This window comes from Vulpes vulpes, chromosome 1 (genome assembly GCF_048418805.1).
Source record: "Vulpes vulpes isolate BD-2025 chromosome 1, VulVul3, whole genome shotgun sequence".
Classification (NCBI taxonomy): domain Eukaryota; kingdom Metazoa; phylum Chordata; class Mammalia; order Carnivora; family Canidae; genus Vulpes; species Vulpes vulpes.
Window position 1 is genome coordinate 154,322,398 of NC_132780.1, and position 17,219 is coordinate 154,339,616.

A 17,219-nucleotide genomic window follows, 5' to 3' on the forward strand; every position below is an offset into this window, starting at 1 on the left:
TGCTTCAACGTGGATGGAACTGGAGGGTATTATGCTGAGTGAAATAAGTCAATCGGAGAAGGACAAGCAGTGTATGTTCTCATTCATTTGGGGAATATAAATAATAGTGAAAGGGAATATAAAGGAAGAGAGAAGAAATGTTGGGAAATATCAGGAAGGGAGACAGAACATAAAGACTCCTAACTCGGGGAAACGAACTAGGGGTGGTGGAAGGGGGGAGGAGGGCGGGTGTTGGAGGGGAATGGGTGACGGGCACTGAGGTGGACACTTGACGGGATGAGCACTGGGTGTTTTTCTGTATGTTGGTAAATTGAACACCAATAAAAATTAATTAAAAAATAAATAAATAAAGTGTCCTCAGCTTGGTTCAAGCAGTGAGAACAGAGGAAGATGGTGGAGGTAGGGTTGGGGGGTCAGGTCACAAGTGGAAAAGCAGTTATCTTTTGAGTTCACTAATGGTATATTACATCAACATTTTGTTAGGTGTATTTCAGTTGCTTATTTTTCACTTAAGAATTCAGAGTGACCATTCTGGAAAACAGTACAGTAGTAAAAAATATGTGTGTGAGCAATAATAGTGACAATTACATGTCATAATTATATTTAGAATTAAAAAGGCAGTGTGGCTGTAAAAGCCCTGACTTTTGTAGCAGGAGTTTTGAAAGTGTCTGGTTTATTAGGTCAGCTGCTTGTACCTCCAGAGCTCTAAAACTTTCAGTCAGATAAAGCATTCCAGATACCATTGCCCCTGCATTCTGCAGTTCATCTGAACGTGCTTTTATTTGCCAATAAAAATTTGCCTTATAAAAACCAAATTGGATTCATCAAATAGCAAGTGTAGCTGCTCCATTGAGTCTGTGTTATGGTTGTAGTGATAAGATATTTTTAATGTGATAAAATTATCTTTTTACAGATTTGTGGGTAGTAAAGCTATTACAGTCAGATGCTGGGACAATGAAACCATCCTTCCCAATTAAATAAAGGAGATTCCAACTTATTGAACGCTGTGAGAAAAGGATTTTCTTTTGCTTTCCTCTTTTCCTCTTCTACATTTAGCTAGCACTTTCCATTTGCGTTGAACAACTTGTATTTTTCATGGGATTTGCATGTTACTGGTAATTTTCTCTCTCAGCTCAGGAGGAAGGTCAGTAATAATCTCATCCCTGTTGAAATAAGCACAGAGTGCGACAGCATGCCACAAGATATTAGTTTTAGTAGCCCCTGAAGCAGGGAGAGGAGGTGGGCTGCCAATGCCAAATGTAAATGTAGTCTAAGGACAAGAGTGGGAATGAGACTAGGAAAAAGCCAACACAGGCTCTGTCTGCTCTGGCAGTAGTAGAGAGAACAGTTTCTGTCGTGGCTGCGGACCTCAGACCTTCACTTTACCTTCTTCAGAACTTCCTCCAAGGTGCTTAATTCTGTGTCCAGCTTGTGGAATTTTGGCCTCAGCTAACCCTCCTTGGTAATGAAGGATAGACTCTTTTGACTCAATATTTGGAAATGTTGGTTCTTCTTGGACAAACTGTGAATGCCAGCTCAAGACCTTAGCAAGCGTGTGGTTAGAGTACAGAGATAGTGGAGAACCAAAGGAAACCTTTTCTTGGAAGGCTGCCACAGGCCTGAAACATAAGCCTCAGCCTGAGACTCACACTGACCTCACAACCCCCACTTTCCACTCATTCCCAACCTAAACTCTCTGCCTCAGGCAAGCTACTGAACATGTACTTTCCAAATAATATGCTGTATTCTTCTGTGTCTGTCCTTGTCTGTACCTTTAAGATGAGATGTTTGCCTTCCTTCCTTCCTGTGGTTTGGGGGTTCAAATCTTCTATGAGAAACCTCAATATCACCTAACATTCTTCTTTCTAAATAATTTATTATTTACTTGTTTGTTTATTTTTCTTTCAAAATTTTGTTTAAATTCTAGTTTACATACAGTGTAGTATTAATTTCAGAAATAGAATTTAGTGATTCATCACTTACATATAACATGAAGTACTCATCACAAGTACCCTCCTTAACTCCCATCACTCATCTAGCCTATCACCCCATTCAATCCCCTGCCAGTTTGTTTTGTATAGTCAGGAGTCTCTTATGGGGGATCCCTGGGTGGCTTGGCCGTTTAACGCCTGCCTTTGGCCCAGGGCGTGATCTTGGAGTCCCAGGGTCGAGTTCCACATCGGGCTCCCGGCATGGAGCCTGCTTCTCCCTTCTCCTGTGTCTCTGCCTCTTTCTCTCTCTCTCTATGTCTATCATGAATAAATAAATAAATAAATCTTAAAAAAAAAAGAGTCTTTTATGGTCGGCCTCCCTCTCTGTTTTTATCTTATTGTATTTTTTCTTCCCTTCCCTTATGTTCATCTGTTTTGTTTCTTAAATTCCACATAGTAGTGAGATCATATGGTATTTGTCTTTTTCTGATGGTTTTATTTCACTTAGCATAATACACTCTAGTTCCATTTATGTCATTGCAAATGGCAAGATCTCATTCTTTTTTTAATGGCTGAGTAATATTCCAGTGTGTGTGTGTGTGTGTGTGTGTATGTTATCACATCTTTTAAAAAAATTATTTTATTTACTTATTTGAGAGAGAGAGAATGTGTGCACGAGTTGGGGGGAGGAGTAGAGAGAGAGGGACAAGCAGACTCTCCACTGAGTGGGGAGCTCAACGTGCGGCTCAATCTAATGACCCTGAGATCATGACCTGAGCTGAAATCAAAACTTGGATGCTTAACCAACTGAACCACCCAGGCATCCCAAACCATACCACATCTTCTTTATCCATTCATCAGTTAATGGGCATCTGGGCTCTTTCCACAATTTGGCAGTTATTGATAGTGCTGCTATAAACATTGGTATACTTGCACCCCTTTGAATCAGTACTTTTGTATCCTTTGGATAAATATCTAGTGCAATTTCTGGGTCTAGGGTAGTTCGGTAATTAACTTTTTTTTTTTTTTTGAAGAACCTCCATACTGTTTTTCTAGAGTGGCGGTACCAGCTTGCATTTCCACTAGCAATGTAAGAGGGTTCCTTTTTCTCCACATCCTTGTCAATATCTAGCCTTTCCCGAGTTGTTAATTTTAGCCATTCTGACAGGTGTGAGGTGGTATCTCATCGTGGCTTTTATTTGTGTTTCCTGGAAAATGAGTCATATTTAACATTTTTTTTCTGTTAGCCATTTGTATATCTTCTTTGGGGAAATGTCTGTTCATGTCTTCTACCCATTGCTTAATGATCATTTATTTTTGGGGTATTATAAGTTCTTTATAGATTTTGAATACTAGCCCTTTATCCAATATGTCATTTGCAAATATCTTCTTCCATTCAATAAGTTACCTTTTAGTTTTGTTGATTGTTTCCTTTACTGTGAAGAGGCTTTTTATCTTGATGAAGTCCCAATAATTTATTTTTGCTTTTGTTTCCCTTGCCTCTGGAGACGTATTTAGTAATAAGTTGCTGAAGCCGAGGTCAAAGAAGTTGTTGCCTGTGTGCTCCTCTAGGATTTTGATGGATTCCTGTCTTACATTTATGTCTTTCATCATGTTTTTGTGTGTATGGTGTAAGAGAATGGTCTAGTTTCATTCTTCTGCATGTTGCTGTCCAATTTTCCCAACACCATTTGTTGAAGAGACTGTCCTTTTTTTTCCATTGGATATTCTTTCCTGCTTTGTGGAATATTAGTTGACCATAGAGCTGAGTTCGTTTCTGGGTTCTCTGTTCTGTTCCATTGATCTATGTGTCTTTTTTTGTGCCAGTACTATACTGTCTTGATAATTACAGCTTTGTAATACAGCTTGAAGTCTGGAATTGTGATGCCTCCAGCTTTGGTTTCTTTTTCAACGTTATTTTGGTTATTTAGGGTCTTTTCTGGTCCCATAACAAACTTTTTTTTTTTTAATTTGTCTCATTCAGTTTGTGTTTCTGATACCAGCAACTCTAATTTTAAAATAATATATAATAATAATAGCCAAATATATAAATGATAGCAGAAGTGGCGAAATTAATGTCAAATTTGAATTAAAATCCAAAAACATTCAGAAGTACAAGTAGTGAAAACATAGAACCTATGAAACTTAGTGGATGAAATGAGGCAAAACAAAAAATATAAGGTGCACATAGAACTATAAGGAAAAATTAACAAATATGATTGACCTTGGAAATCTGAAAACATCACTCTCTTATGACAACTAAATTAAGCCAGAATATATTGAAATGGAAAATCTGAATAACATTAAGAAAGCTTTACACACAAGAATGAAAAAGAGTATACATTATTTTCAAATGTCCATGGAACATCTTCAAGAACTTATCCTTTGAAAACTCAAAATGAAAGGAAAATTAGAAATTGTGGTGACTACATCTTTCAGTTCTGAATCTAGGCATGATTTGGAAAATGTCTTAACACTTATTTTAAAAATAAAAGGACTCTGGGCAGCCCCGGTGGCTTAGCGGTTTAGCGCCATCTTCAGTCCAGGGCGTGATCTTGGAGACCCAGGATCAAGTCCCACATCAGGCTCCCTGCATGGAGCCAGCTTCTCCCTCTGCCTGTGTCTCTGCATCTCTCTCTCTCTCTCTCTCTGTGTGTCTCTCATGAATAAATAAATAAAATCTTTAACAAAAATAAAAGGACTCTTAATTTTTTAAAAAATATATTTATTGTGATGAGGACTAAGTAATGTGTAGAATTATTGAATCATGATAATGTATGACTGAAACTGATATAACACTGTATGTTAATTTAAAAATATAATATCACAACTTATAATCATGCAAGTAAAAACCACAGGAAACACTTATTGAATCCATGGTAAATTCACTATCTTAAATGCTTTTATATTAAAAGAGAAAACATGAAAATAAGTGGGCTAGGCATTCAGTTTCAGTTAGACAAAAAAAAAAAAGGCAAACATAAGAACAGTATAGAGAAGGAAATAAGCATAAAAGCAGAAAATAATGATTTCATATGGACAATGTAATAGGATGAACAAATCCAAGAGGTTTTTTTTTTATAATTTATTTTTGTTTTATTTTATTTATTTATTTATTTTTAGAAAATAATGCATGAAAAAAATCTGGAAGGTCAATGAGGAAAAGAATGAAAGAAAAAAAACGATATACAAAGAGATACAGCAAATATTAAAAATAAATTATATACTTTTGGGAAAATATAAATGACCTAAATTTACTCAGAATAAAGTATAATGGCTGAATAGGCCATTAAGCAGACAATTAACTAAAATAGTGTTCAAAGTACCAGTAATAAAATGATTCACAAAAGCATTGGTTTAATAGGCAATTGCTTCAAATGTTAAGGAATAAAATTTCTGTATCATATAAATGTTCCAGAAACCTAGAAAAGGAGAGAAAACAGCTTATTTCTACAATTTTGTAAGGCTAGTATAACATTTACAATCTGACAAAGATGAATTCTTCATATTCCTTATGATAATTATGTAACTCAGTATTTTACTGGGCTTTTTAGAAGCACCAAGGTAAATTTAAAGTTCAAATATACATATGGTTGTATATTTATAATCATCTTTTCTTGGTCCTGTTTCTCTCTATGCCACATTGTTTTACTTTAGTTTATATATATTTTATGCATTCTTGCTAAACAATTATAATTTTGCACATATTCTTGCTATAAGTCTTTTCAAATCCTTTGATATGAGGATTGGATAAAATTAATTACTTTCCTTAAAAAATCTTCTTACTTAAATTTCAAGTCCACAGAAAAGTTGTGAGCATAGTAGTATGATCTCCTTATGCCCGTTATGTAGATTCACTCACTGTTAGTATTTAGCCACATTTCATATTTTCTTACTCTTCTTATATGAGAGTAGGTTGTATATCAAGAATCAGAAATCTTCCATCATCCCACAGAATTCCTTCATGCCCTTTTTCAGTGAACCTCTATCCTTGAGAAGTAATTACTAATCTGATATCTATCACTATTGGCTAATTTTACCTATTCTGAAATTCCATGGGATCAAACAGCATGTTTTTTGTGTCTGGCTTCTTTCATTCAGCAGAATATTTTTGAGATCCATCTATATTGTTGTATGTATGATTAATTCATTTGTTTTGTAGTGCTGAGTAATATTCTATTGAATGACACTATTTATTTATTTTAAAGATTATTTATTTATTTATTTATTTATGATAGATAGAGAGAGAGAGAGAGAAAGGCAGAGACACAGGAGGAGGGAGAAGCAGGCTCCATGCAGGGAGCCCGACGCGGGACTCGATCCCGAGACTCCAGGATCACGCCCTGGGCCAAAGGCTGGCGCTAAACCGCTGAGCCACCCGGGGATCCCCACAACACTATTTATTTATCCAGTGTTCCTTTGGTGGAGATTTAGACATTGCTGTTTCTAGTTTTTGGCTATTAGGAATTAAAGTATGAATATTATGAATGAAATTAGATTTTTAAAAAAATGGATATGTTTGTTTCAGTATGATTTAAGAGATCTTCATTTGCCCCCTTTGAATTACTTTGACCGCATTGTTTGACAAGCATTTTACCAGAAATGTGTAATTCTATTCCTTTCTATGTTTTGTTCCACTAGCCTATTTTGTCTATCCTTTTAATTCCACTTACCTAAGGATTTATTCTAGAATCAGGTAGAATAAATCCTTCAATTTTGTTGTTCTTTACTTATTTTGGTTATTTTTTAGTTCCTTTGTCTTTCAGTATAAACTTCAAAATAAACTTTTAAATTTCTTCAAAGAATCCTGCTTGTGTTTTGAGATTATACTGAATCTATGGATCAATCTAGGAAGAATTAATGTCTTAACAATACCAAGTCTTCTAATTCATAAATACAGGATATTTCCTTTATTTAAAGATTTCATTTTTTAAAGTTATCTCTACATCAATATAGGAAGAATTAATGTCTTAACAATACCAAGTCTTCCAATCCATAAATAAAGGATATTTCTTTCTTTTTTTTTTCTTAAGATTTCATTTTTTTAAAGCTTGAACTCATAACCCCAATATCAAGAGTCACATGCTCCACTACCCAAGCCAGCCTGGTATAATTTATTTCTCATTTACTTAAGGCCTCTTTAACTCAGAAATGTTTTATAGTTGTCAATGTAAACATATTACATCTTTTGTTAAATTTATGTATAATATTTCATGTTCAAATGCTGTTGTACATTGTACTCTTAATTTCATCTTCAAATTTTTCATGCTGATATAAGTACAACTGAATTTTGTGTATTGATCTTATATCCTGTGACATTGCTAAATTTACTTATTAGTTTTTGTACTCTTCTGGTAGATTCCTTAGGGCTTTCTAAATAACACAATGATGTCATCTGCATGAAAAGATTATTTTCCTGCATCTTTTCCGGTTTTAATATTTGTTATCTTTTCTTGTTCAATTACGCTAGCTAGTATTCCAGCATAATGTTGAATAGATGTGATGAGAGAAGACATCCTTATCTTGTTACTAAAATTAGGGAGAAAGCATTCAATATTTCACTATCATATATTATATTAGCTCTAAATTTTTCATGGAATCCCTATATAGTTTAAAGAAGTTTTCTTTTATTCCTAGTTTGCCAAGAGTTTTCAATATAAATGGGTATTTATTAAAATATTATATTGAAATAAATAATAATTGTATGACTTTTCTGTCTCAAACTGCTAATCTAATAAATCATATTGGCTAACATATGCTCAACTAATCTTGTATTTGTGGGATGAGCCCCATTTAGTAGGATGTTTGTTACTTTTGTGTATTGTTGGATTTCACTAACATTTTGTTGAGGATTTTTGCATCTGTAGTTTCAGGGATACTTAGGAGAGTGGATGGTTTAATAAACATGCTGTCTCAATACTATAAGACATTTATGATTATTAGAGTAGAAATATGGAATCAGTGTGAATGTATGCTTCTTGTTTGGCCATCTCCAGTAAAAGGAAATCTCCTCTAGGCTCATTTGATGACTCCTTGGCGAGAAAATCCAAAATAGAGTGTTGGGAATTTATATTGGTACTGAGATCACAATATAAAACTTTGCTTTCAGTTGTGGTTTCCTTTTATGAAAACTTTAAAGCAAACTTTATAATTCTATTGAAACCTTTCTCTTCATATTTTTTTTATATTTGGAATTTTTCCTGTGTAAATTTTTGCCAATATAGAAATTCCAAATCATGTCATTTTTATGGAGCATACAAAAGAGTTGCAGCAAGGCTACTCTAATGCAGTGTTACTCTACACATAACTAATGACTTTTACTTAAAGGTCATTGTGGATTTGTTCCTGGGACCAATTTTAATTCAGTGCATAAAAGAGTGATTTAAAAAATGGTCCATCCAAACTAGAGAAATCATCAGATAGAACCATGGATTTTAAAAAGGCTTCTAAATAACATAAAACAGAAAAAAATGATATTCCATCATTTATAAGCCTTTATCCAGTGATGAAAGCATTTTATAGTGTCACAAAATTCATGCAATAATAATTCAGTAGTACCAGCTACCTTCATGATGATGAGAAGACATGCAAGGAAACTTTGACTAAAGTTATAATTCTAGCATATACTAACTATACCTTTGGAGAAGTCATTTCACCTTTCTGAATCTCTTCCCTGTTCTCTAAGAGGCTAAGAAAATATAATGTGACTTGCGAGATCTTTTCCAGACCTCATGTATACCACCACACCTTATAATAATCATCATCATGATTATTATGAAGTCTTGAAATGTTTTTGAGTCCTAAAAGAAATTATGTTCAAATTTTTCATAGACACTTACTGCATTTGTCCACCCAGAATCTGTCTCTTCTTCTCTTGAGAATAGCACTCAAATATTTGCTTTGTTATTTTTTTCTTCCCCAGTTAGTCCATTGCTTCAGGGATGGTGCAAGTGCTTCAAGCTTAAAATGACTGGTGTGATTTCATTTCCTTGATTTCAGTGGTTCTTTGGGTATGATAAAAACACAACAACCAACGCCCCCCCCCCCAACAGCTAATTGATTAAAACAGACTCTACCCTATACCTCTTATTTAGAAATTAGAAGATTTATTACTGTGCTTATCATGAGTGAGAAAGCATGATGCCCTGGGAACTATCTGTAGTCATCTCAGGACAACAAAGGTGAAGCTTGCTGTTAATGTAGCCAACACTGAGGAAGAGCTGAAAAATGAACGAGAATCAAAGGCATGCCCACTTTGTTTCAGTTTTCAAATCAAGCCTATCAGAAGACAGCAAAATCTTAAGATTTTTTTTTAGGTACTTAAATTCTTTTATTCTCTAAGCTAATTTGGTTCATGTGTTTTTTACTTATAGCCAAAAACCTCCTGCTAGTATTAATTGAGGAAATGCTTTGTTTTTAACATAGCTAGACAGGCTACATGGAGCATGTCTCCCTGTATGTGTATTTGTCCTAAGTACAGTGCATTGTCCTGCTAGTAGTGATTTCTCTTTCTGCTCACTACCTTTCCCCATTCCCCTTCTTTGTGAAACAGATCCATTTCCTTTGGGAAATCTTCCATATTTTCCACCTGTACCAGCTCATACTTTCTTTAGGGGGTACTCCCTAACTCAATGTATGTGGTTCTGATAATGCCTATAATGACAATATTCAAGCCATTTGTGCTAGCTTGGACCAATCAAAGAATCCAACATTCTTGGCAGAGTAACTAGCATAAGGCGGGACATGTGGCTAATAGAAGAACCAGAAGTTTTCTTTATATTAGTCTATGACATTTAGAAAGAGGAGCCCTTTTCCTGCTTAGGTTTCTAGGCTGGGAGGATTTGATTTTGGGTTCCCAATAGCCATGTCCCCAGTCACTCGAAGGAAATGCATATGCAGCAAGAAATAATAAAGCCAGCTCAGAAAAAAAGCAGAAATAGTGAGGGAGAGGGAGCCCAGATTAGTGTTTAAAACCAATATTCCTGACATGCCTGAAGCTAGGCTTCAAACTTGAAATTATCTATTCTTTCAGTCAATAAATTCCTTTTTGAGGTTAATGTAGCATGAGTAGGATTTCTGTTCTCAAGACCTAGTTTATAAAACATAAGAAAACCAGTTCAAACGTCTGTGTATACAGAGATACCTCCTGACTTAATTTAGCTGCATACCTACTCATTTCACTTTCTCCTTACCATTTGTAGTCTCTTTTCTCAGCATTTGATGCTCTCATGGTATTGGGGAAACTGATATCACTCTCTACAGCTCCCCACACTCTATGCTGCCCATGTCTGTCCCTGACAAGCCTCCTAATGAGGAAGCAGCCACAGCTGGCTTTTTGAATCACCGCTTGGGGCCTTCTATCAGCTAGACTTAGCAGTGCTTCTTTTGGAGCTGCCAAATCAAACATACTGGCCTGCATATGAATTGATTGACTGCAATCTCACCATCATTTCGCTGACTGTGTGCCCAATGACGATCAGCTGAAGCTACAGACACTATGAAGGGACAGCATTTTTATCTTTCTCTCTCTGCAAACTGGTTCCTAGGGGCAGAGCCAGCTCTCAGAGTATATCCCCAGATCAGTGGAAACACCCAGTCTCAATCATCAACTTGAGTAAATCTAATTTGATATTGCATTTTATTCTTATTTTTGTTTTTTAATGAAAAATTTACATTTTTTCATATTTAGATAATCAGAAATAACCTGTTTGGCATGGATGCCCCTACCTCCCTCAACCTGGGATCAGTTTATTGCAGTACGAGTACTTAGCTATATAGTTGGGGCCAAATGGATAGTATGTTTTATTTGACAGATTATGGTTTTCTAACTGTATCAAACAATGGTCTGGTTAACTCTCAAAATGTCATTGGTTACAGTACATGTCTTTATACCTAAATGTCTCTGTTCTTTTCTCTCATTGTATCTCTCTCCCAACTGTTCTTCCATTGCCCTGTGCATACACACCATTTATATGATCAGTGTCTCCCTTCTAGATAGGAAACTAATTGTAGATAGTGTTCTCATTCTTGCATTCAAATTTATACTTAAGAAACAGTATTTCAGACAGTGGACTGCTTCATCCTTTGTCATCAATTTTGAGTTCATTTAATCTGCAGATATTTATCAATTGCATGTTCTGAGCCAGATACCATGGCAAACAAGAGGCCACACCCTATTGTTGTCAAGCTAGCTAATAAAAGATGAGTCGGGGAGCTTTTAACTTCCATTCTCATTTATTTAAGTGTCCTTTATTAGGGTTTTTAATGCATTATCCAATTATAATTCATATAACTATTGTTTGTGCATGCATGGTAAACCATACTGTATGCAAATATAAGTAATTAATTTTGTCAATAATTCTAAAAGTGACAAGAAGATAAAAGAGGGCATTCATGGCCTCTTTTGTATTCTTTTTTCTCTTCTCTTCCACATTCCCTTCTTGGAGGTGGCACAGATTTAAGAAAAACTAAAACTTTTTTTAACAACTACAGTAACTGTGATTATCATGGCATTACCTGAGAATATAAGACTTATCATTTGTGGATCAATGTGATTTAAATTGGAAATATCCACAGTTATACCCAGATGTCATATTTTTAAAAAAATAGATAATGAAAATTTAAATATATCCTAATTAATTTCATGATTATAGTTAGGTGATTCAGATAATTCTAGGCTTACACTTCCAATTGCTCAAAGAGAATGAGAGTCAGAGGACACTTCCTGGGAAACAGCTTCCCTATCTTGGAGTCACACCTAAAGACCCTCTTGTAGTTGAGAATGAATGTGTATACCAGCATCTAAGTTGTAGTAATTTTTTCTTAATTTTCTCATCAATAACATTTTCTTTTCTTAGTTAACAATTTTTTTAGGATGATGCAAACTGAAAAACACTCTTAACTAGCTCTATCACTGAAGTTTATGCAGAAGTGCCTTTTTTTTAAATCATTTGTATATAATTTGATAACAAGCTATAAGCTGAGTAGGACAGAGTTAAGGAAGCAAGGCCTCTCTCCAAAGATGCTCTGACCTTCTGTCTTCTTCACAGTAGGTATTTAGTAGCAGAAGAGGAAAAATTTATTTACCAAGGACAAAGGTTTGTGAATGTTGGGAAATAATCTTTTTAGTTACATTTTGCTTGGAGTTTTCTTTTCCCAACAGAAGACAATAAATAATCCCCTCCCACAACCCTTATAGGGCTATAGTCAGTCCCAACCATAAACAGTAGAAAGAGGCAACATTATGTTATCTTGTCAAAGTCCCAAATGTTCAACTGTTCAAAAATAGCTCCACCATGGTAATGGAAAAACCTACCATTGAATGTGCCTCCTTCTGGATATGGACAAGATATTGTGTATCCAAGAAGCCTCTGCTGAAACACAAAATAGCAAACACAATAGAAACAAATATTTACTGATTAAGCCCAACAGTGTGACCTACTAATATTTTTTAAAATATACTTTTTGATGTTCCTGGATTAGTCTCATCATAAGGCCTGGGAGACTGGGATTTTAAAAAATAAGTTGGGATGGTGGGAAAAGATGGTGATTATTACAAGTATGGGGTGCTTATGCTATGCAGAATTTCTTAGTATAGAGTATATACTCTAGACAGCTATGGCAACTAAAAACTCATTATTACCAGACACATAGACATGCCTCAGTGTCATCTCTTAGACACATTACAGGCCATGATCTCCCAAGAAACCATCAGGGTAACATTTCCTTTTGGTGTACCTTTTCCCAAAGTATTTTCTGAGGAAGTAAATTCTGTGACCGACTTTAAAATAAAATAATTTTGGAGTCAACTAAGTTTATCTCTATATCATATATCAGTATTAAAGACTCAAACATGTTGCATGTAACACATTAAGGGATTTGAGAAGCTGTAAGTTAAATGTACTTGTTTAACTTTGTTCCATATAGTAAAACCTTGCTTCTTTGAAACAAGTAATATCCTGTAGGTTTGCTTTGGATAATATGAATTTATGTGAATTTTAATTCTGATGTTTTTTTGATAACACTTAAAAATTTTTGTCTATATGTCAAGCTACTTTCTTAGATAAGGAAGCTGAAATAACAAGATCTTATGTGATTATTAAGTGGTAGAGCCAGAATTTGGACACAGGTTGCTTGGTAACAAAGTCCAAGCATTTGATCGCTACACATCCAAGTTTTAACCTTAAACCTTAAATTTTTGGAAACTTGATTCTGTTTGCTAGTCCTGGATGCTCCATCCTGTAGGGATAGAGACACGTTAGACAAAATCCAGAGACTGAAGTTTCAAACCAAAATGTCTACTTTATAATTTAAAATAAGAAATTGCCACCATAAATATTAGAGCATCCAAAGTGCATCATTTATGCATTTTTCTCTTCTAGAAAGAACTGTGTAGGAACCAGGCCACAGGTAAAACGCTGCTGAATGAAAATGGAATCAGAACAAGGGGAGATTACTGGATAGTTCCTTCAGGGAGTTAAAATTGAGGGGAAACATTAGTTGAAGTTCTTCATCATTGGTATAGTGAAGTTAATTTTTCCCACCAAAACTATCATTAGTAGGGAGATTGCATCAAAATGAAAGCCTGAAAACATGTGCCTACTCATCCTCCCCTCTAAAAGCCAATGAAAAGAAAGAGAAGATTCATCTATTCAGTCAATAAACCCATGACTATAGAAAAGCTGTACAGAATGTCATTAGACAACCAAAACTATCATGTTTCCTAAAATATAAAAAGTGAATGTGAATAGATTACTGAAGAGTAAAACCATAAGAGAACAACATATAAAACATGATCTAAATATTCCTGAAGTAGTAGTGATACTTCCTGATTGATTCAGGCCCAATGCAATGAACACAAACTGTTGGGTGGAACTTGGAATGTTACTCAGGTTGATGTCATTGTTGAGCTGTAACTTGTACACCTAGAACAACTAACTTCCCACTTTTTCTCTATTCGACCAAGCAGTGATCTGGGCATAATTTTATTATAGGATAAAGCAGAAAGCCAGAACATAAGTGATACAAAATCAAGGCAATATGACAGGGAGCTGTTGGTTTCCAAGAAAGACAGGATTGTCTCTACTTATTAGACTATTACTATTAACTCACATCCCAAATTTACCACATCCCTGCCTTCTCCTCTCCCATCAGAGGCAAAATGTGGTCATCAAAGCAGTCAAGAGTTATCTGATTTAAATATCATCAAATAGCCAAATATCGCCAAATATCTGAAGGAAATTGACATTATGAAAGAGTTACTAACAACTGACAAAATAAAGTAAGGAATAGCAAAAATAGTAGAAAACCTTAAGATAAGCAAGATTGATATATTTGAAGGGAGTTGAAACAGAGTATTATGGTGATGAAAAAGAATAACTAAGAGATTTGAGATATTCAAACTTTGTTGAAATAAAAAAAATAATATAGGGACTGGATGTAAAATAAGCATAACTACAGAGCATATTTGTGGGTTGAGGATTTAACCTGAGAATTTCCCCAAAATTTTAACAAAAATAAGAGATGGAACATGTAGCACAATAAAATAAATTCATAAAAATAAGAGAAAAATTACTTCAGATAAAAAAATAATGAAATGTAAAAGCCAAGAGGAAAAAACCAGCTGGTTTCTGAAAAATTAATGAAATAGACAAGTCTCTAGAATAATTCATCAAGAAAACGAGGGAATATAGAAATAAATTATATTAAACATGAGAAAGAGTACATGAATACAGATTCAGGGGAAATTGAAATGTGTGAGAAATTCTGTACAACTTTATGCCAATGAATTTGAAAAATAAACAATGGACAATTTTCTAGAAGCATTAAAATTTGCTGAAAATTTTTTCTTTTTATTAAAAAGATCTTGTGGTGTGGAAGATTTTTCTTAGGTAAGACACTAAATTTAGAATTTATAAAGTTTAGAGCATTGACTAAATACAGATTTAAAATATTTTTCTGATGATGAGCCTCATGAACATGGTTAAAAAAACTGACAGAGAAAAAACGTTATTAATTCCTTTACTAGTAGGCAAATATTTACTATCATGATAGTTCAGGCACTACCAAAAATTTATCAGAAGATAATCATCCCATTGGAAACAAAATGACCTGCCAAGTCCCCTTCCTATGTTATTTTTTCCACAGTGCCTGACATATATTAACTTATTTGCATTATATTATCTCTCTTCTCCCTATTAGAATGCGAATTTTAAAACTACATTTTTTTTTTCTGTTTTGGTCAATTCTCTACTGACCAAGGATATCAAAAGGGTTCATGGGCAATTCATAGGACTAAATACAAATAACCAATAACCAGGTGATGGCCCTTTGCAAGAATTAGGAGAGAGCAAATTAAAACAAATTAAATTTTTTGTCAGTCACATTGGCATATAAGGGAAAAGAATTTTACGGTATGGTATTAGAAAGGATATGGAAAAATAAGTTTTCTTTGTGCGATTTTAAATTAAAAAGTAAGTTTAGAAAGCAATTTGAAATTAGTTATTGACATTTAAGATGCATCACTTTTTTGACCACAAAATTTTGCTTCTATGAACAAGTTGTAAGAAATACTTGCACACATGCACAAGTTATGTGAGCAAGCATGTGTTACTGCAGAATTGTTTATAATAGTAAAAGTCTAGAAATAAATCTGTCAATCCATATGAAATAGTTATATATGAACTATTTTATAAAGATCTAAAAGATATATAGTTGAACTTAAAACACATAAAGATAGAGTATCCCTTTGGCATAAATATAAAATTAAAAAGCCTATAACTGTAGGAAAAGAGGACCAATAGATTGGGTACACACCAAACTTTTATTACTGGTTACTTCTGGATAGAAGATAGAAGTTAAAAGAAGATCTAGGAACCCTTCTTTGTATACTTCTGTATGTTAAGACAAGAATAATGCCATGTATTACTTGTATGTTAAGTGAGTGTGTGCGTATAATTTTCACATTGTCACAGTTATATTTAATTTTAGATCCTTAAAAATTTTACTTTATGTATGCTATAGGCTTCATAATTATTATTTGTAAAAGTAGCATGCTATTTTAATATCCTAAAACCAGCTAGTCACTGGTTTTAGGTAGGTTTTGAAACTTGATCAGTGGAAGTAGAAAAGCATTAATGAATTATTTGTTGATTTCGCTTTGGCCCTTCTAGGCAGGAGACATGTAAGTAACCTTTAAAAGCAGAAGAAAGCTTATGAAAGCAGTCAATTATAACAGTGAGAATAGAGAAAATTTGCTTTAAATATGCTTTCTCAGAATATGTTTTAGGGAACACCGGTCTTCCAGGGCATTCCAGTTGAAAGATTTTGAAAAGAAAATTTTGAAAAAACAACAGCCACCGTATTTTCCAGCTACCATTATATTATTGTCAAGTACCCCACAAATGACCTTAAAGTTCTAGGAAAAAAGAATATGTATCTAGCATGGCTTTAAAAAGTTTTAAAAAATATATTTAGCGGATTTTATTAGTTTTCAATTGCTTTGTAACAAACTATCCCAAAATTTGGTAGCTTAATTCAACAAAAATGTATTATCTCAGTTTCTCTGCATCAGGAGTTTGAGGGTAGCTTAGCCTAGCTGTATTGTTTCTGGTTCTGTCTCTCATAAGTTTACAGTCAGGATGTTGGCTGCAGATACAATTACCTGAAAGCATAACTGGCCCTGGAGAATCTATTTTTAAGATGGCTCAGCCTCTTGCTGGTCATGGTTGGTTCCTCACAACATAGATCTCTCCAGAGGGATACTAAAATGTCCTCATAACATGGCAACTGGCTTTTCCCAGAGCAAATGATCCAAGAGAGAGAGGAAACACAATGTGCCTCCCTCCTTTTTTCTTCCTAGTGCCTTTTATGACACTGTTTCTTAATATATTGTTAAAAACAAGTCAGAAATTACAACCCCTACTCAAGGGGAAGGTACTTAGGTTCCATCTTTTGAAAAGAATATAAAAACAAAATTGTGGACATAATTTGAAACCACCACAGTCTCAGAATCCATTCCTTTCCCTTGAAAATATCCATTAACATTCTAAAGATCACTTTGGGAATACCTGGCAATAAGCCCTTAACATTGAAGAAGGCCCCTTATGTTATTATCTCTTCAATGGAGAGAATAGGAGGAACTGACTGATTCTGTATTCAGTATCTATATGGTAATTGTACTTTGCATCTCCTTAGGAGCAACATGTTTTAAATAATGTGTAAATGGGTTACCTATGATACATTTTTTAAAACAGAGGAAGTGTAAATCAAAGCAACAACATGTAAACC